This window comes from Bos taurus, chromosome 4 (assembly GCF_002263795.3).
Source record: "Bos taurus isolate L1 Dominette 01449 registration number 42190680 breed Hereford chromosome 4, ARS-UCD2.0, whole genome shotgun sequence".
In the NCBI taxonomy this organism is placed as follows: Eukaryota; Metazoa; Chordata; class Mammalia; order Artiodactyla; family Bovidae; genus Bos; species Bos taurus.
The window spans coordinates 46,921,902-46,943,878 of NC_037331.1; the positions used below are offsets into that span (position 1 = coordinate 46,921,902).

The 21,977-nt window shown below is 43.5% G+C and overlaps 1 protein-coding gene across 15 annotated transcripts in view; it reads right to left on the reverse strand.

Annotated features, from left to right (window-relative positions):
• Positions 1-21,977, reverse strand: part of ATXN7L1 (ataxin 7 like 1) — a 264,853-nt gene that overhangs the window by 231,579 nt on the left and 11,297 nt on the right.

The following is a 21,977-nucleotide window of genomic DNA, read 5'->3' on the forward strand; positions in this document are numbered from 1 at the left end:
AAGGGTCAAATGTGGGGCCATGGAGCCTTCCTGTCCTTCCCGGCATCTCCAGGGGCTCCAGAACTAGAAGCCCCAAGAAGGGACATACTCCTTGCATGATCCTCTGCATGGGCCCCTTTCCAAATACAAACCACAAAGAGCTGACTAGAGGTGAGGTCCCCTTTTCAGGCTGACCTGCCTCAGCTGGTAGTAGCAATTCCAGGATCCACCTGGTCTGCCTCTACCTGCAGCAGCCCCCAGCCCAAGTCTGGCCCTGTGGACTAGGGCAATCTTGGAGTCTTCCCCAAAACTCCTCTGGGATATTTTTGTATGACTAAAGAAAGCTGGACATGAGATGACAATCCTAATTTCTTTGGTGAAGTCCAGAAGAAATGCATTGAGGGTGGGACCAGGACAGGTCATTGGGGCAGAGGAGCCCCTGTGTTTTTCCTATAACTCTAACTGCTAACATCTAAGGCAGGAGTAATGCTGGAGCTGTGTGTGCTCTATAGCGTTTATATTCATAAGAGGATTTCCCAGTGCATAACTAGTGCAATTGCATTAGATCCCTCCAACAACGTGGGAGGTGGGGGTGGTTACCAACTCCTGGAAGGATAGCATGAGAGCACAGTTTCTGCGGTGGATGCCTGGGCTGGAACCCAGCTCTGCTATGCACTGGCTCTCTGACTTTGGGTAGGTATTCTACTTCCATGCTGGCTCCTTGGAAGAAAGATGCTCGCTCTCTGGAAGAAAAGCTATGACAAACTTAGATAGCGTATTAAAAAGCAGAGACATCACTTTGCCAACAAAGGTCCATCTAGTCAAGGCTATGGTTTTTCCAGTAGTCATGTACAGTTGTGAGAGTTGGACCATAAAGAAGGCTGAGTGCCAAAGAATTGATGCTTTTGAACTGTGGTGCTAGACAAGACTCTTGAGAGTCCCTTGGATAGCAAGGGGATAAAACCAGTCAATCCTAAAAGAAATTAACTCTGAATAATTCATTCATTGGAAGGACGGTGAAGCTAAAACTCCAATACTTTGGCCACCTGATGCAAAGAGCTGACTCATTGGAAAAGACCCTGATGCTGGGAAAGATGGAAGGCAGAAGAGGACAAAAGGTGAGATGGTTGGATGGCATCATCAAACTCAATGGATATATGAGTTTGAGCAAACTCTGGGAGACAGTGAAAGGGAAGTCTGGTGTGTTGCAGTCCATGGGGTCACAAAAAGTCAGACACAACTTAGCAACTGAACAATAACAACAGATTCTACTTCCTCATGTCTCAGTACCTCTGGATGGGAAATGGGACTTAACACTAATGCTTAGCACAGAGTGAGCACTTTATAAGCATTTGTTAAAGAAAGATCTCCACTTTAGAGGTGACTCAGACACACTGCTGGCAGGCTGAGGAACTTGCCTGAGGTTTCCTGGCTGGAATGTGAAGCGGGAAATTAGAATTCCTTGGCTCCTCGGCCACACTCTTCACGCTACATCAAGCTACTCTGGGAAGCGCCTACTCTCCAGGAAGATCCTTAGCCTTCCTGGGAAAGGGCCTTTACTAGGAAAACAATGTATATCATCATCCTACAGCAACAACTATTAAAGCAGAGAGTATCTGTCTTTTGAAATGTATTATTGAGATAAAATTCATATAATATAAAATTTATCATTTGAACCATTTTAAATATGCAATTCAGTGGTTCTTTAGTGCATTCACAGTGTTGTGCAACCGATATCATCATCTAATTCCAGGACACGTACCACCCCAAAAAGAAACTCTGTACTTCCACATTCTCCTTGTTCCCTAACCCATGGCAACCCGTACGTGGTACTTTGCTTCCGGCTTCTTTCACTTAGCGCAATGTTTTCAAGGTGCATCCATCTTGTAATGTGTCAGTACTTCATTCCCTTTTATGGCTCAATAATATTCCACTGGAGGATATACAACACTCTGCTGATCCATTCATCAGTTGGTGGACATTTGGGTTATTCCCATCTTTTGGCTATTGTAAACAGTGCTTCCATGAACACTGGAGTATAAGTTTTTGTGTGAACTTGGGTATATAGCTAGGAGTGGAACTTCTGGATCATATGGTAACACTATCCTCAGCCTTTCAAGGAACAGCTGAACTGCTTTCCATAGCCATATAAAGTGTCTATGCCATTCTATATTCCGAGCAGAAATGTATAAGGGTTTCAGTTTCTCTATTTCCTGGGCAACACTTACAATTTTCCTTTTTCCCCGCCTATATATATTATAGCCACCCTAGTGATGTGAAGTGATAACTCACTGCAGTTTTGATTTGCATTTCCCTAATGACTAAATGATGTTGAGCATTTTTTTTTATGTGCAGTACACCTTTATGTTCTTGATATTGTGGTGATTAAGATAAAAGATATGAAGTCTTGGGCCCTTTTCTTAGATAAAGAGGTGGGCTTGGTGGACATGTACAAAGCTGACTCACACAGAGGATGGCAGCAGGGGAACCTAATACCAATGCACAGGTTACTGGGGTAGGGAGGGACTTGGGAATTTGCACAGACCCACAAAAGCTATCATATCCACAATGGGCCCATCCTGCTCTGCTCCTCTTGCTGATTATTGGGGCTCATCTGTTTTTGTAGGCTTTCGCCACTGCCGCCACCTTTAGAATGGCAGCCCAACTTTCTTCAAGGGCTTGAAGGGGGGATTAATTACTAAGAGGCTCTGAGATGCTCAGCTAGGAAACCGATCTCAAGCCTGAGAAAAGCTGGGGAGCTAAGGATAAACGCCTCATGACAGATCCATCTCAGAAGCTAAGGGAGCAGATGGCCTGAAACGCCAGCCAAAGTCAGGGCTGGGTACTCACTGAAGCAAGGCCCTCCTATGGTACAGGGGCAGCAAAGTGGCCCCAAGGTGACTGATATATGAGCGCTGTGAGTTTTGAACCTCTCTACCAAAAGCAAAGGCAGATTGCAGCTGGGCAAGGAAGGATCTTTCTGCAAGGCCACTGGCCATCATGGTGAAGAATGCTTACCTCAAATATGGGTGTCCCCGGCCCCATGCTGCCATTTCTTTTCAGTGGTCTGGCCATTTCATCATTTTCCTGGGCCTTCTCCAGAAACAGGAGAGAGAAAAGCACCACTGTGTGCTCCCACAATTCTTGCAGATAGGTATGGCTAAAGGAGTCAGGCTGAAGTCAGTGCTGTCCTGCTCTATCTGTCATTGTGCAATAAACTACTCCCAAGAAGTTGTGGTTTAGAACCACAGTTTGTTATCTCTCTCACAGTTCTGTGGACTGAGAAGACTCAGATAAGCAGTTTTTCCTTAGATTTTTAGCTGAGATTTTAGCTGAGTAGTTGTATCTACTGGACTACTAGACTGGATGCCCTAGATGGATCATTTACATGGCTGGTCCATACTACTGGCCATCAGCTGGAAGCTTAGCTAGGGATGCCCACTGGAGGAGTGCCAAAGGGCCTGGGCTTCTCACAGCATGGCAACTTGTTTCCAAGAGGGAGTGTTCCAACAGTTAATGTTTCAAGAAACTCAGGCAGAAGCTGTAAGGCTCCTATGACCTAGGTTCAGCTGTCACACAGTATTACTTCTGTTGGTCAAAAGTGAGTCACAGGGAACTCTTCCTAATTCCACAAGGCCAGTATTACCCTCCCAGACAAAGACATCATAAGAAAAGAAAACCATAGATCAAATCCCTTATGAATAAAGATGTAAAAATCCTCGACAAAATACTAACAAACTAAATTCAGCAACATATAAAAAGATTACACGCCATGAACCAGTGGAATTTATCTGAGGAATATAAGAGTGGATCAATATATGAAAAGCTATCCATGTAATACATATTAATAGAATAAAGAACAAAACCACATGACCATCTCAATGGATGCAAAGAAAGCATTTTGTGAAATCCAACACCCTTTCATGATAAAACACTCAATAAAGTAGGAATAAAAGAAAATTCCTCAACTTGTTAAGGGTATTTATAAAAAGCCCACAGCTAATATCACACTTAATGGTGAAAGACTTGAAAGCTTTCTTTCCAAGATCAGGAACAAGACAAGGATATCCACTCTTGTTACTTTTATTCAATACTGTACTAGAGATTCTAGCTGGGACAGTCAGGCAAGAAAGAGAAATAAAAGGCATCAGATGGGGAAGGAAAAAGTAAAACGATCTCTATTTGCAGATGACAAATATACAAAAAATCCTAAAGAATACATACACACAAACAACACGCCAAACTATTAGAGCAAAAAGTTTAGCAAGTTGCAAGATAAAAGAACAGTATAAAAGAATCAACTGTATTTCTATATATCAGCAATGAACAACCTGAAAATGAAATGAAAAACTTACATTTTCAAAAGCATTAAAGATAAAATATGAATAAATTAAGCCAAAGAGGTACAAAACTTGTATACTGAAAACTACAAACAACATAACTGACATAAATTGGATCTAAATACGTGGGAAAACATCTTGTGTTCATGTACTGGAAAACTTGATACTGTAAACATAATCATACTTACTAAACTGATCTACAGATTCGACACGATCCCTGTAAGCATTCTAGCTTCCTTTTTGCAGTTAATTAACACACTGCTCCTAAAATTCATATGGCAATTCAAGGGACCCACACTGTTTCAAGCTGAAACAATCCTGAAAAAACATGAAGTTGGAGGATTCATATGTCCTTGTTTCAAAACCTATTACAGTAATCAAGATAGTGTGGCATGGGCATAAGGATAGACATATACACAGGTGGGATAGAGCTCAGAGTTCAGAAGTAAGCATTTACCTCTATGGTCTGCTGATTTTTTAACAAGAGTTCTAAGACAATTCAAAGGGCGAAAAGACTAGTCTTTTCAACAAATGGTGCTGGGACAACTAGAAAACCACATAAAAGACTGTCTTTGGGCCCCTGCTTCACACCATATTCTTAAAAAAAAAAAAAAAAAAAAAACCTTAAAATAGATCAGAGATCTAAACTAGGACCTAAAACCATAAAACTCTTAGAAGAAAACATAAGAGTAAATCTTTGTGACCTGAGATTAGATAACAGCTTCTTAGATATGACACCAAAACACATGCAATAGAAGAAATACTCAATAAACATGATAAGATAAAAATTAAAAGCTTTTAAACCATTTAATTTTTTTTTTAAGTTTTTACGGCACACTGTGCAGCTTGTGGGATCTTCAATTCCTACCAGGGATTGAACCTGGGCCATGCACAGCAGGGAAAGCACCAAGACCTGGCCACTGGACTGCCAGGAAACTGCCTAAAAGTTTTTGTGTTTATAAGGATACCATCAAGAAAGCAAAAAGACAACTCATAGAATGGGAAAAAATATTTACAAATCACATACCTGATAAGGGACTTATATCAAGAATATATTAAGAATTCTTAGAACCTAATTTTTAAAAAACACGTAATTAAAAATTGGGCAAAAATATTTTTAAACATTTCTCAAAAAAATACTGCCAACATGTGCCAATGAGCACATCAAAAGATGCTCAACATGACCAGTCATCAACGAAATGAAAATGAAAACAACAATGCGATACTGCTTCACACCCACTGGCATGGCTGTAATAAAAAAGACAGGCAATAGCAAATGTTGGCAAGGATATGGAGAAACTGGAACCCTCATACATTGCTGGTGGGAAGATAAAATGAGGCAGCTGCTTTGGAAAATAACTTGGCAGTTCCTCAAAAAGTTAAGCAAAGAGGTATCATACAATCCAGCAATTCCACTCCTAGATATATACCCAAGAGAAGTGAAAAAATATGTTCACACAAAAACTTGTACACAATTTCAAACCAGCACAATTTATAACAGGCAAAAGATGGAAAAAGAAAAAAACAGCTGATGAATGGGTAAACAGAATGTGGTATACTTATACAACGGAATACTATTAAGCCATACAAAGGAATGAAGTACTGATTTACGTGACAACGTGGACAAACTGTAAAAGCATTATGCTAAGTGAAAGAAGCCAGACCCAAAGGGCCACATAGGGTATAACTCCAATGATATAAAACGTCTAGAATAAACAGACCCATAAAGACACAAAGCAGAGTGGTGGTTGCTGGGGGCTGGGAGCAGGAGGGAACGGTGAGTGACTGCTCAGGGGTATGAGGTTTCTTTGTGTGGTAATTAAAATGTTCTGGAATTAGGTAGTGGTGTTTGCATAATTATGTGAATATGACATGAACTTCTGTACTTTAAAGGGGTGATTTTTATGGTATATGAATTATATCTCAATAAAGCTATTATTAACACACACACACACATGAATCATAGGGTCAGCTAAGTGCAGCAGAGAGCAGACTACACTGTGAAGCATGTTCACTGCGAGGGCATCTTTAAAGACCAGTTACCACATATTTCCAACCTGCTAACACTTTGTGGAAGCAGTTGAGGAAGTCTCGACTCGTAAATACATGGTTTACCCTGAGAATGAGAGTTAGCTTGGTAGAACAGAAAGCCTGGGTAGCAGAGATGGGCAGATTCAGGTTCAAATCCAGACTCTGCCATTCAGCTGTATAAGCTCAAGTGAGGTACTTAATTTTTCTCTGCCCCAGTTTGCTCAGCTCTGCAGGATGATAGGATTAAAAGGCTAATACATGCAAAGTGCTTGTTAAATAATAGTTGTTCAGTAAGTAATAGCTCTTATTCTTAGTTCTCTCTTGTCAGCATAATTATTAATACTAGTGGCCCTTGTCAGCATTCAACAACACCTACCATCAGCTTGGGAATTACCTGCGAATTTCTATTTTCCTAGCTATTTGGCTCATCAGGCTAGATCAGAGAGTCACACAATTTTGGAGCTATTAAGATTTCCCAAAAATCATATGATTCACATATAAGTAACAGATATAGTAAATTAGCTTTAATATATACAGCAGTCTTGCAAATCAACAATTAAAAGATTAAGAGGCCAATAGAAAACTAAGCAAAGACCATGAAAAAACAACTCATACAGATACACACGTGGCTAACAAACACATGAAAAGCATTCACCCTCCTTAGTGCTCATGAGAGTGCAAATTAAAGAAAGATAACATTTGAACTTATTAAATAAATATTTGAAAATCTTTTGTGAGGTATTGGCCAAAGTTCAGAAAGAAGTCAGTCTTATACACTCCTGATGGGAATGTTAATTGGTACAATATTTCTAGATGGTAATTTAGCAATGGATATCAAAAGCCTCAAAAATAGCATACCCCTGGACTTAGCATTCCTCCTTCAAAAATTTATACTATGGAAATAATCATGAATGTGTACAAAATTTTGACTACAAAGACATACATTTATTGGTTGCAATATTATTTTTAATAATAAAAAACTGAAAACAACCAATATATCCCATGACAGGGAATTGATTAAATAAATTATGGAACACATACACAATGGAATACTTAATAGCTAGGAAATATGCTCACCATAATCAAAACAGTATGAAATTATCTCATTTTAAAAGTTATTTTTAAAAAAGACCAGCACTTGTTAATTCTAGGTGACAGAGTTATAGGCTAATTTTTCTTTTCTTTTTTGTTGGTGTGTATTCTGTACAGTGATCTTGTATCATTTTAACATCATGAAAAATTTTTCTTCCATAAATTTACTCATAGAGGCCCATTCAGTGTGCCTCTGAATAGTATATTTATACAATGGAATACTATTAAGGCCCATCCACGAATGCCCATTCAGGCAGCCTAGAGAGCCTGCTGAATATCCATGCTCCTACATTCAAGTCCCTTCCTCCTACAGCCCAGAGAGTGTTCTCAGGCCAGGCCGCTGCCTCCTGTTCCTCTCCGGTTCCTCCTCCTACACTAATCATCAGTTCAGGGAATCAGGGGATCTCTCAGCACCTCCATCCCCCCACCTGCAGACTGCCTCCTCTCCAAGCCCCAGAGCCCAGCACTCTTGTGGAGAGAAATGCTCTTCTGAAGTTGGTGACACTATGATTTCCAGTCTACTGTGAGTCTCCACAGGCCCTGGAGGTGTGACCCCCTTCCCTGGCCAGGAGATGGCAGGAGCCACCTCCAACACCTGCCAATACCAGCACTGCCCAGGGCCCGGTCTCTACCTGGTGTGCAGAGCAAAGGGCCCCGCAGAAAGGAGGCGGCTCAACCAGATCCCTTCTCACCCGCCTGAGACGTGCCACCAATTTTTAAGGACAAGATGCAAGACTGCTTGTCCCTCAGAATCTGCGCCAAACACCAGGGCCAGAAGCCCGCTGGGAGAGGCACTGGCCTGTGGGTCACAGGAAGCAGTCCCTCTCACTGGGTGGAAGTGCTTTGTGGTTTCTAGCTCCGTTGACGTATGTGGTTGTTTGCCTGCTTTCATGACGGTCCCTCCTCCTCAAAGTGTTGCATGCAGATTTTCCCCCTTAAGTGAGGTTAACACACACAATGACTCCCTGAGGATGTTCAGGCCCCAGGATGACAAGTACTCTGGAATCTGGGGTTACTTCCCGTCAACTCCCCACTCCCATCTAAACTTACAAGATCAAACCTAGCCACTCCTCTCTCCTCTCAACTCTCAACCCTTTAAACTGAGTCACCCTGACCGTGGAGGCAAATTCACACATACCTTCATATGCTGGGGCCATACCAAGAACTTTCCATGTTTCATAAACTTTCATGCCTTATCTTAAAAATTAATGTAAATTTTACTTTACATGCTATTTTTGTCCTACTATATTTCATTAATTTTATGCTGTACTTTCCTCTCCTCCACATTGTAATATCTTTAAAACCTGAATGGAGCCTTAGAATCAATAGTGGCTTTAGTTTAATTGGCAGGTTATTTCCCCCTATGAAATATAATGATAAAAAAAGTAATACTTTACCCTAGCAATCTTGGAACTGATGTTCCAAGAACTGATGTTCTGAAAGGTGTGTCAGGTTTGCATATTGCTGGCTCTCCTCTTAAGGCCCAAGTTCAAGGGCCATGATGGTACTTCCTTATGCTATAAAGTCCAGCATCCAGAACACAGCCCCCCTGCCAAGGCATGTGGCTCATTCTAAACAGTACCTTCCCCTCAGCCCTTCCGCTGGGGGATACTCAGCGGCAGTGTAAGGAGATGTTTACTGAGCACTTAAGACAGGCTGTGCATTGAGCTAAGTGCTGTAAGTCCCTTCATTTCATCTTCTCAACACCCCTATGAGGTTCCTGTAATCATCCATTTTAGAGATGGAAAAATGAGGCTCTGAGGGGTGATGAGACCTCCCAGGACTGCCCCAAACCCAGGTCTCACTCCAGAGGCCTGGCACTAACCCCTAAGCTTTCAGTTATGAAGGCACACAGCAAGCATGGGACTTCTGCCAGCTAACATTCCGGACCCACTTGGGACCCAAGAGGCTGGCCCTTCGTAAAACAATTCTCTGCTGCAGGACAGCCCCTTTCAGGAGCTGCCCAGCCAGTCTCTGCACAGGCCCACCCAAGGAGCCCAGGGATGCAGGCTGAGCTGGAGGACCAGGTAAAGTCACAGCCCAGAGAGAAGGAAAGTCGAAGGAGAGACAGAAAGCAGGTCTCTGCCCCCAAATGCTTCAGTTCTTACTCCTTCCTGTAGGCCACTTCCTTCTAACTCATTTCCACACCTAGAAGCTTCCAAACTTACCTTCCCACGACACTCCCTTCCCTTGGCTCTCAAATTCTGGCCTATTTTTGCTCACCCTACAATTCCTGCTCAATCAAGCAGTTAACCTGTGGAGACCACTGAACTTCTTAGACCCACCCCCTCTGCCAGGCTATAGTAACAGCAGTCCTTTCCTGACCACCAGTGGTGTGTCAGCTCTTGCATTATCCCTGACTCTCCCCTGGACCAAGACTGTAGTCAAAATGAGCAAACTGAGGCACGGAGAGGTGCAGTAACTTGGAAATCACACAGCAAGCAGGCAGGGGAGCCCAGATGCAACCTAAGATCCGCCAACAAAGTCTGTGTTTTTCCTTCTCCACCGACAAGCTCCTCTACTAGTATCAGCCGTACCCAGGGACGAGATTCAAAGGTGGCTTCTTCATCTAGTATGCTGTGTTATCTGTTTCCCTCTGTATCTCTGTGTGTCTCCAAGTAAAAAGGCTGCATACAAATCATGCTGTGGCTGGTATTTAGTCACTAGTCTAGCTGTGTCCGACTCTTTGCAACCCCTTGGACTGCAGTCTGCCAGGCTCCTCTGAACATGGGATTTCCCAGGTAAAAATACTGGAGTGGGTTGTCATTTCCTTCTCCAGGGCGGATCTTCCCAACCCAAGTACTGAACCTGCAACTCTGGCATTGGCAGGCAGATTCTTTGCCACTGAGCCACCTAGGAAGCCCCCACAAATCACGTTAGCAGGGCTAGATTTTAAAGTGGTTCCACTACTCAGGCTTCTCCCGAGCCTTCCACCCCATCCCAGGGAGGGCTTTTCCTCAGAAAAGATTTTAAAATGTCATAAATTCAGCTCTTAAAGCAACACACACATCAATCGCTTGCCTGGATCCCCATGCCCTAGAGCTCACCTCATGGTTATATCTGGGCATGTGTGTGTTTCCCCCACAAGCTATACATTTCTTTAAACACCTTTGCAGTCAAAGATCCGGAGCCTCTCTCCGCCTCTTCCCAACACACTGTGCCGGCTCTGGGCTCTGGGAACCTTAGAGTCTTACCCTCTCTCTTGTTTTGAAAGGGGCAGAGAGTACCATAGCTTGGAGGGGGGATTTCAGGAAAGCCCCAGAACCCCTCCTGAGGAAAAGTAGACTCATACAAAATATGCCTTCACCCTGCATCAGTCTTCACACCACTGGAAGGCTTTATATATGACAAATCAGAATCCCTGTTCTGCATCCCTCCTGCACCCTTAGCAGAGGTTCTGTACACAGTGCTCCAGAATTTCATAAAGGAAAATAATAAAATCCCACCACCATCTTTGGTCTGAAAGAATGCAGCCATTCACTTGAGGCCACTGTCCACGAGGCACCTCCCTCCCAAAGTCTCTAGACCATCCCCCCTTGTTCTCTGAAGTTTCAGCACCATCTTCTCCTAGGCTCTGAGCCGTCAAGCCTGCTCTCTGGCCCCCACGCCATCCAAATCCCACCCCCAGAGGCTGGCTGGCTAAGGTCTGAATGTTTGTGATTCCCCAAATTCACATGTTGGAATCTAACTCCTAATGGGACAGTTTTGTGGGTGGGGCCTTTGGGAGGTGATTAGGTCATGAGGGAGAAGCCCACGTGAATGAGATAAAAGCTCTTAGACCCCAAAGAGCTCCACAGCCTCTTCCTCCAGGTGACGACATAATGGGAAGTCTACAAACTGGAAGAGGGTTCTGACCAGTCCCTGACCACGCTGGTGCCCTGATCTTGGACTTCTGGGCTCCAGAACTGTGAGAAATGAATGTCTGTTGTTTATAAGACACCCAGTCTGGTATTTAGTTCTAGCAGCTGGGATGGACAGACACTGTCCCTAGCCTCTCCCCGCCACACTGTGCTGACTCTGTGCTCTGGGAACCTTACAGTCTTACCCTCTCTCTCCCAGATGAAGCTCGCCAGACCCTGCTCCTACAACAGCCCAAGGTCATCCTGACTTCAGGCAGAGGGAGACCCAATCCCAGGAACTCTCTGCACCAGCCTCTGCCCAGCAAGTGCCTCCTCACACCCAGGAAGCACTGGAGGTCACATGCAATCTGGCCTCTCAGATTCTCTGCTCTGGTAGGGCTCTCTTGGACGGTAACACACTGGAGCAGATGCAGCCCACAGGATGCCCCAGCTCCTCTGAGCCCTCGGCCGGCACTCCTAAACGTGGCCTCGTGCACACATATTCCTGGTAGCTCTGATGGAGAGCTGCACCTGAGCTGAGAGGAATCATCCCAGATAAACCGATTCTCTCCAGGCCTCTGTCTGACTCCCATCTGACACCACATTCAGAGCAGTGCAAGTCACGGTGGCCCAAAGGGGCCAACAGCCCAGGTCCCTCAGTGGATAAATGGACAAACAAAATGTGCTACATACACACAATGAAATATTATTTGGCCATAAAAAGAAGGAAATTCTGACACATGCTACAATATGGATGAACTGTGAGGACATGATGCCACGTGAAACAAGCCAGTCACAAAAGACAAATAAATACACACAATTCCACTTATCTGCAGTACCTAGAACAGGCAAATTCACAGAAACAGAAGGTAGGGTAGAGGTTTCCAGGACTGAGGGTAGGGGGGAATGAGGAGTTATCATTGAATGGATATAAAATTTGTTTGGGATGCTGGAAAATTTCTGGAAACAGAGAGTGGTCATAGCTGCACAACACTTTGTATGTACTTAGTGCCACAGAGTTGAATACTTTAAAATGGCTAAAGGAGTACACTTTATGTTAGGTATATTTTTAAAAGTTTAAAAATTAAATGCGCTCTAGACTGTGACTTAAAAAAAAAAAAAAGGCAACAGCTGCATCTGTCTTTACCTCACTTTTAAAAGATTTGAGGATTTGCTATATTGATACTTCCCATAAGAGCCTGACACACCAAGAACGTGACCCCAGTACTTAATCTCCAGGTACACCACCTCCACAGAGGCCTAACACCTTTGGCCCCTTGGCCAGCTAAGACCACCCTGGATGAAAGGTGCCACATGAATGGAGACATCCCTTTTTCCCTGCCCTTCCCTCCACCCATAGGCAGCTGATTTCTCTAAGAAGGCTGGGCAGCCAGGCCCATTCTGGGTCGGCATCAACTACCATCCTGTTATAAATCCTTCCCCACAAAGCACTGAAGACTGGTCCTCTCACTGTGCCAAGAAGTCTTTTTCCTAACCATCTGTAACCCATTCAAAGGCACCCAGCAGGAAGCGATGGCAAGGAAAACCCCTGCACAAGGCAACTGGCGGGACCACCTCGCCTCTTGCTCACAGCCAACAAGAGAAGTCCTCCTTTCTCTGGACACAGAACATCTGGGGGAGTACTGAAAGGTGCCGGGCGCCTGTCAGGGCCCAAGTGTACTCTAGACAGATGCACGCAAAATTTGGTCAGAAACGCAAGCTGTATTGAATTTTTAAATTAACCCTGAAGAAAATTCATTTGAGAAAACAAAACAAACCCCAAACCCTAAGAGGGAAAGACAAGAACAATATATGAAAACTAACCTCAAAAATGCTTTCTTCTGATTTCTGTGGACAATGAGACCACAACTTCAAGTAGTTACAATCCTTCTCATCGTGGTTCCCCCTCCAGTCTGGTGTTGTCAGCTGCTTCTTCCTAATAGTCAGAGCTTCATTTTTTGACCCTATAAGCTGAAACTCTCAAAGTGTTTCAACAGTGAGCTAGGACTGGCCTATACAGGCTGGTAAAAGCAAATTATTAAATCTTCAGGAATTTGGTGAGCCAATTAAGAAATTATTAAAAATTAACTAAGCTAAAATTAAATGTGCTATTTTTAAAAAGAGAATAAATACTCAAAACAAACCACTTCTATTTATCTTGTTACATTTTACTATTATCCATGCTTTGGGCAGAGGTTGAGAACTTTTTGCAAAAAGGTCCAAGTAGTAAATATTTTAGGTTCTGAGGGTCTCCTTCTCAGCCATCTCACTCAACCACGGTCGTGAGTGCAAAAGTAACCTGAGACAATAGATGAATGAATGAACATGGCTGTGCTCTGATAAAACTTTATTTACAAAGACAGGTGACAAGGGTTTCACTGATGGACCATAGTTTGCTAACTGCTGCTCTTTATTTACATTTACTGTATCTGCACAGAAGAAATCCTATATAAGGGCTCTAACGTGCACCTCTTCCCAACTCAGTTCAGTGATAACGCACTGATGTGAAATGCGGTGATATGAGAGACACCATCAAATGCTACAAATCAGGGTTTTATTTGATTACCTAGTTTTAAGAAGGTGATGCAGAAAACTTTAGAGATGCAAATTTAAAAGTATATCATGTTGATAAAGAATATGCTGGAGGCTGCCAAGAGGGAAGGGGTGAGAGAGGGATGAATTGGGAGTCCGAGATTAGCAGATGCAAAACTGGTATACAGAATAAACAACGTCCTACTGTATAGCACATGATAAACCAAAATGGAAAAGAATATGAAAAAGAATATATATATACACACACGTATATATGTGTGTATAACTGAGTTACTTTGCTGTAGAACAGTAATTAACACAACACTGTAAATCAACTATATATACTTTAATAAAAAAGAGAGAGAGAAAAAGTATATCATGTCAATAGCTGTATTTGAAAAGCACACAAAAATCAAACCATATTCTCTTGGTACTTGAGAACTATCATCCAATTTAGCAAGGAAGTCGCTGTTGTCACCAAAGATCGAGCAAAGTTCCCATGTACATCTTTGTTCTTTCGCTTTCATCTCCCTCACTGACTTAAATGAAAATATCAACCAGCACTTACATCAGATCAACACTTGCTGTCAATTTCAAACTTAGGTTGACCAGGGGAATAAGATTTTGGCAAAAATCAACAAAAGCATTCTGTGAGAATCAACTGATGATATGAAATTTACCGTAAAGAGTATTAAATATTGTATGATTTTTAAACTGTATGCTAAACACCCTTTTATCAGTAAAATGTATAATAAACCTATACATGTACACGTGCAAGTTTGTTTAGAGAGCGAGCCGTTAAGCATTTACTAGCACAACGTTGATTGTGATAGAAAAGAATTTCCTGATTAACTTCCAGAGCAGTGAGACCTAACAGAGAAAGAGAGATTGACCCTACTCCCAGCACAATGAATAGCAACACATACACAAACATTACCAAACAAAAAAGGCACCTGTTTCCTTGAAATGCCATAAAAAAAAACATGGAATTGTACAGGGTACCATGTAGGTGTGCCATTGGAATACATTACAAACTGTTTCTCTTCAGTGTTAAAGGCAGATACAGGATTCATCCTAACTCCTTTTTCTAAAAATGACTTTCTGGAGGAGCTCACAGCCCTCACTAGGTCTAGCCATTCTAGCCATCTGTGATGAAGCACTCAGTCATTCACTCACTCATTCCTCAAACACTAACTGGCCTCCAATTACACATCCTTACCTGTGCTCTAGATAGACACACAAACCAGAGAGTCTCTGTCCCCAAGTCAAAGGTCGTGTAGGCCGCAGACTGATAAAACCTCTTCCTTCCCTGGCCTCCACGCATTCAAGCCACATTCACAAAGTGAATCAATTCCACATTTCAGTCCTGAATTCCTGGAGGTCAGGGGCCAGGGCTAGTGCACCTGTGCATTCTGCATGCCTCCCCCCACCCCCGCCCCCCACCCAGTGCCTGGGTGGGTGGTCACTTTCAAGGGAATAGGTGCTGTAGGAAGCACTGTTTTAGATACAGAACCTGAGGAGCATCACACAATTAACTTCAGCAGTTCACTGATCCCAGGCTAAATGCTGGACTCCTGCTGGAAGGTAGGAGAGGGATTATTTTAAATGCAATTATCCTCTTCCTTCCCCAAATTAAAGAAGAGGATCACTTGAGTGTGTGGGAAAATGTTTCTCAATGTTTTTAAACTCATACTCTACCAAGATGTGGTCACACTTTACTTCTGAGCTTTGCATACAAAGCTCGCTCTGTATTTCTAGAATTTCCCATTGATTATGGGTTTTTTCATACTATACGTGCATCTTACTGAAACATGCCCAGTTCTTGCCCTTGCTCCTTCCTAGCTCAAACCATGGGTGTTCAACTTCTTACTCTGAAAATTGGTAATTAGAGGGGAGAATGTAACTCTGCCTTTTTAAAAGGAACTTAATAGTTCATCTCTACTAATGAGAAAGAGCTCTTCTTTATATATGAATGTCAGCCAGTAAATGTAGATCAGAACAACAAAATTTATTTTTTTGGCCGCATCATGTGGCTGACAGGATCTCGGTTCCCAGACCAGTGACTGAACCCACACCCTTGGCCACAGAAGTATGGAGTTCTAACCACTGGACCATCAGGGAATTCCCAGAACGATGGAATTTGAAAACGACCACTCCACAACTCCCCAAGAAACAACTGATCCAGCAAGGATCATCAGTGGGGGCCAAGATGGTTCTAAGAAATTTCTTTATAGGGAACAGGGTTCTCAGTCGGTGCCAAAGCATCACCCACAGAATGGCATGCTAACTGCAGATAGAAAACATATCTTTGCAATAAACAGAGGTGGTCACCACATTTCCAAGTGATCAATATCTAATAATGGGACACCTGACATCATGGATCCCTGCTGAAATGTTCAATGAAGCACTTAGAATTACCTGGACATATCTTTGCCAAAATGTTGAGCCTAAATCTGAGACTTTAGCTCTAACTTCTGGTATGTAGGGTAACCAGATCATAGAAAAAGAAGGTAAATGAGACCATGAGGAAGTGATCAGACAGATCAAAATGGGAAGCAATTTAAACAGCAATGTTTTATATATATACACACACACACACACACACACACACACACACATATACACAGAAATACACACATATGCATATATATATATATATACACACACATATATACACATACATCCATGGTGGGGGTACTGCCCTAGATTTAAACTGACTAAAGAGGCATCAAAACCAAATGTAATTCATGAACCTTGATAGGATCCTGGATATATATTTTAAAAATATATTCAGAAATAAAGCAACTATAAACTTTTTTTTTATCGGGGGGACAATAGCGGAAATTCGAATACAAACCAAACAGTAGATTCTATTAGGGGATCAACACTAGTTTTCTAAATGTGATTCTGGTATTATGATTATGTCAGAGAATGCTTTTATTTTCAGGAGATACATGCATGCGTGCTTCAGTCGTGTCTGACTCTGCGACCCCATGGACTGTAGCCCACCAGGCTCCTCTGTCAATAGGGTTCTCCAGGCAAGAATCCTGGAGTGGGTTGCCATGCCCTCCTCCAGGGGATCTTCCAGACCCAGGGATCGAACCCGCATCTCATTACGTTTCCTGCATGGGCAGGGAGGTTCTTTACCACTAGTGCCACCTGGGAAGCCCTTAGGAGACACAAGCTGAAGTATTTAGGATGAAATGTCAGGCTGTCTGCAACTTACTTCCAAATGGTTCAGCGAGAACACACATACATATTTATATAAGATGAGGCTCTGAGAACTCAAGTAGCTCAAGGTTACACAATCCAATGTGTCAAGATGATAAATATTTAGAGGTGAAGTGTCATGATGTCAACAACTGATTTCCAAAGAGTACAGAAATATATATATACATATCTTTACAAAAAATCAGATTAAATGTGAACTGATTTTTTTAATTCTAAGGGATGCATATGTGAATGCCCATAGTGCTATTATTTCAACTTTTTTCATACATGTGAAAATTTTTAACTGTAACATAAAGATGGTGGGGTAAAAAAGAAACAAGGGTGCAAGTGGTGGGGTTTACCACCAAATCTGAACCAAGAAACTTCATGCTACTTAAAGGTGCCTATGAGCCAAACCATAGCACACTTCCAGTGAATTTCACCACGGACACAGGACCCCATGGAGGATCCTGAGGCTGCAACGCCCTATGCTGAGCTGAGCCTTTTTGCCATGTGGCTCCAAAGAGCCACCTGAGCAGAATCTGCAGGAGGCTTGCTAGCTCTCAGAATTGTAACAATGTCAAAAAATCAGGTGCTAAATCAAAGAGACTCACAGATCATCTCCAGACTGCTTCTAAAGAGGAAAGTATAAATGTAGAGTTGTTTAAAGGATATAGAGCTTCAGTTTTATGAGATGACAAAAGTTTGGGGGATTAGTTGCAGGACAATGCAAATGTACTTAACACTCCTCAGTTGTGAAAGTGAAAGTCACTCAGTTGTGTCCGACTCTTTGTGACCCCATGGACAATACAGTCCATGGAATTCTCCAGGCCAGAATACTGGAGTGAGTAGCCATTCCCTTCTCCAGGGGATCTTCCCAACCCAGGAATCGAACCGGGTCTCCTGCAATGCCAGTGGATTCTTTACCAACTGAGCTATCAGGGAACTGTACCCTTAAAAATGATTAAACTGATAAAATTTATGTTATTTGTATTTTACCACGTTTAAAAAAAAAAAAAGAAAGAAAAGAAATGAAAATGCAGGTCTATCAAGACACATACTTGAAAACCAAACTGGATGTCTAGCTGAATTGTAGCACTAAGCTGAAAACAACTCAGGGAAGAAAAAGGGAAGATGTGTTCCTTCTCCCTCACCCCCAAATCCACCAGATTATAATGAATGCAGTTGTGAAAATAATATTATCAGGTGAGCAACAGAATGGCCACAAAGTGTAAGATGGAGGGGCGGAAGTGCATGATGGCTATGGCCAGCAGCATGGTATCCAGAAGCAGGGCAGGCAGCACAGCCTGTGAGGCTGGGGAAGCTTCTGCAGAAGGAATGAGGCCTGGTCCCTGCAGCAGGAAAGGGAGGCAAAGACCAAAGATGAGCACGAGGAAGGAACGGGGCTGGTAAGGGGCAAACCACCTGTCAGGATTTGAAGGGACTGAGGCACAGGGGACCCAGAACACTGCATTAACTGCAGTCGATGGGGGAAGTGATGATAGGTTTTCACTCCAGGAACAACCTGATAAAATGTGACTTTTCGGGAGATTAATTTTGAATTGGTATGCTGGGAAGATGGAGACAGGGAGGCCAATTAAGCAGCTATTATAAAAACTGAGGCTTGCCTGGGGTGGGGGCAGAGGGGGTGGAGGGAATGGAGAGGGGTAGAGGACTGATCCTACAGAGAGAGCAGGAGGGTGAGAGGAAGGGAGGGAGGGTCTTTCTCAAGACAGTGGCTAGGGGAAGATACAAAGAAAGCTCTGCAGTTGCACTGTGTCTAGGGGGATTGGGAGTGCAGTGAGAACATCCGTGAGGGGCTGTCCAATACAGCACACCAGAGGGGTGAGCAAGGAGCAGGGCGGGCTCCCACAGAGCAAACCCTGGAGGGAGGGGAAAGCCAGGAAGGGGGGCCAGCAGGACAGATGCAAAAGTGGGCATCACCAAAACTTTGGGAAAGAAAATAAGGTGTCCCAAAAGCTTGAGGGCAGTCTATTATCTAATGAAATCCCTAATAATCTCATTTGGAAAGCAAACAGCCTCCCAGTCTAAGGCTGGATTATTCTATATTGGATTTGCACAAAACAGAGCCAGCTCTCTTTTTAAAGGTCTTCTGCCAGTAAGTGTTTGGTCTGAGCCTCTGAAAGTGGCAGGGCTCTCTTGAGTCCATTTGCCCTGCTTCTGCAAAAGATGGCGAGGACGGACACAACGGTCAAGGTCAAGGGTGTACTGCCAAAGAACAGAAGCCTGGAGTCTAAAGACAGGGCTCACCAGGCTGACGCTGCGGTGGGAAGAACGGAGCCAGCCTCACCCAAACGTGCCTTGTTTCACTTTCCCAACATTTCCCTTTCTTCCTGACAGTCTGCAGCAGATTCTGTCATGTGGGAAAGGTCCTCCAGCCCACAAGCTCTTGGCCTCTCTGGGAGGATCGAAACACTGGCCAGCAGACCAAGTGACTGGGGCCCATGAAAGGTCACTTGAAACCCCACACTGATGAGGGAACTGAGTAGGAGGGACAGTGCTAAAGGGGAAACACATGTAAAACCACTGAGAGAGAGAAACTCCAGTTCCCTCTAGGATCAGCCAGGCCCCCACGTACCAAATGCAAAATGCCCTAGTTAACGGGGAGTAGCTGAAAGCCAGAATCATGGACCTGAACATCACCACGTGGCCCTGCCTGCATATGGGAGATGCATTCTGTGTCTCTCTCGGCCACTCCAGTCACAGACTCCTCTTTGTCACTGCCCCTCAGCCAGTCACAACTAGGGTGTCTCTATAGCTGAAGAAGGCAAAGGTCTTTCACACCCACTTAGCAGGTGCACTGCCCATCAAAAGGACACCTCTAACTGGCGGGCAGTGAAAAGGAGTCTCCATTCCATCATCCAAAGGAGCGCACCCTTCATGAAATTACTAACAATCCCAACGTCAAGAGAGAAACTGAAAAGCGGCCGAGAAAATGTTCAAAAGGAGGAAAAAAAGAGAGAAATCATCCCTGTAGATAGATGCCCCTGGAGTTGCTTGGCAACCATCTTTGCTAACACCTTCTCCCAAAAAGGAACAGTTTGAGTCAGCTCCTGAGATATCCCCGAAGCCAGGGCTCTGACCACAGAGGCCCCAGAGCTGGGGTTTTGGGATGAAAAAGCATTTCACTGAGGGGAGGACCTGGGGCCCTATCAGCAGGCCACTGGCTCACACACATGACGGGGAAGAAAAACATAACCATTTTGTTTAAAGATCATGCGTTTTGACGCAGGGCTGGTACTAGAGTGAGGCAGGGATGGTACTAGGGTGAGGCAAGTGAGGTGCTCAGGCTGCAACATTTAAGGAGGCCCTCGCTCTGCACTTGCAGGAGCCTGTGTGAGCATCTGTAAATGTGTGTCCTGGATGCCTCGCTGGCCTCACCTTAGTTCAAGCCCTGCTCCTAGAGCAACATCAGGACATAGTACTTAAGAGTACTATCTCCGGGGGCCTTCCCTGGTGGTCCAGCGGTTAAGACTCTATGCTTTCAAGGCAGGGGATACAGGCTTGATTCCTGGTCAAGGAACAGACATCACATGGCATATGGTGCAGACAAAAATTCCAGGATGTGTCTGGAATCATCCTGCCTCTCAGTTCAAATCCCAGCTCTTCCTCCTCACTGTATCACCTTGGGTAAATCACTTAATGTCTCTGAGCCTGAATCCTAATCTCTAACACGAGACTGATAACAGGAATTGTCTCAAAGAATGTCAGGAAGATTATATGAGAAAAATGCACATTTAGTTCTATGTCTGGTTATCTACTCAATAACCAGTAAATGGAAGCTAGGATTGTTACTTTTAAAAACACATAAGCATCATCATCAATTTTTAAAACACGTAAGCAGCTCCCCAGAATCCCTTAAACTGAGCCTATAGAAACCAAGTGTCTGGGAGTGGTCCTGGTCTCAGATTTTTAAGAGTTTCACAAAGGATTCTCAAGGTGGGCAGGGTCAAGAGCTACTTCCTGTAACCAAAGTTCAGTAAATAACAGAGCCACCGGGGAAGCTTGTTAAAATGCACACTCCTGTGCTCTAGGCCGAGTGCTTCTGATTCAGTGTCACTGCAACCTGGGATGCTAAGTTAAGTACCTAGGTGGTTTCAACACAGGGTCCCCGAAATGGCCACACTGGAAAACTGAAACTGACTCAGCCTTGAAAACTCATAGCCAGGAACATGGGTCCAACTCTTCTTGTGTTTATTCCTGGCAGCCTTAAAGCACCAGGGATAAAATATTGACTAAAGATGCCCAGGCACACTCCTGGAGCAGAAAGGATGCTATCTGCCCCTTGGAAGTGGCAGCTCATATAAGGCAAGGAAAAGGACCCAAGTGTCTGGTAAAAATGACGACCATCATTACAAAAGCTTATATTACTGAGTACCTAATGTATGCCAGATAGTACTTCATGTATTTTCACATCAACCCTAAGAGCTGGTATTATTCCTATTCTGAAAAGAATGAAACTGAGGCTCAGAAAAGTTATCTTACTACACAGCTTGTAAGTGGCTAGGTCCAAATTTAAATAATGCTCCATGAAGCTTCTGAGTCTGCAACATCAATGTATATTTGCAATAAAATATACCTAAAATTTTATCATTTTAGCCATTTTTAAGTGTTTGGTTTACTGTCACCACCATCAATCTATCAAAACGTCTTCATTTTTCCCACCTGGAACTGTATACCCATTAAACACAGATTCTCAGTAGAGAATTCCCCCTCCCTAGCCCCTGGTAACCTTGTTCTCAACGTTCTCTACTCTTGTTCTCAATGAATTTAATTCTTTTAGGAACCCTGCATAAGTGGAATCATACAGTATTTGTCCTTTTGTGGCCACTATGCTCTTAAACAGAACTAGACACCACCTTGGCCTGACACGACCAAACTAAGCACGTGTCTCAACCATCTTCCATACCCTGGTTGGTGTCACCAGTTTGGA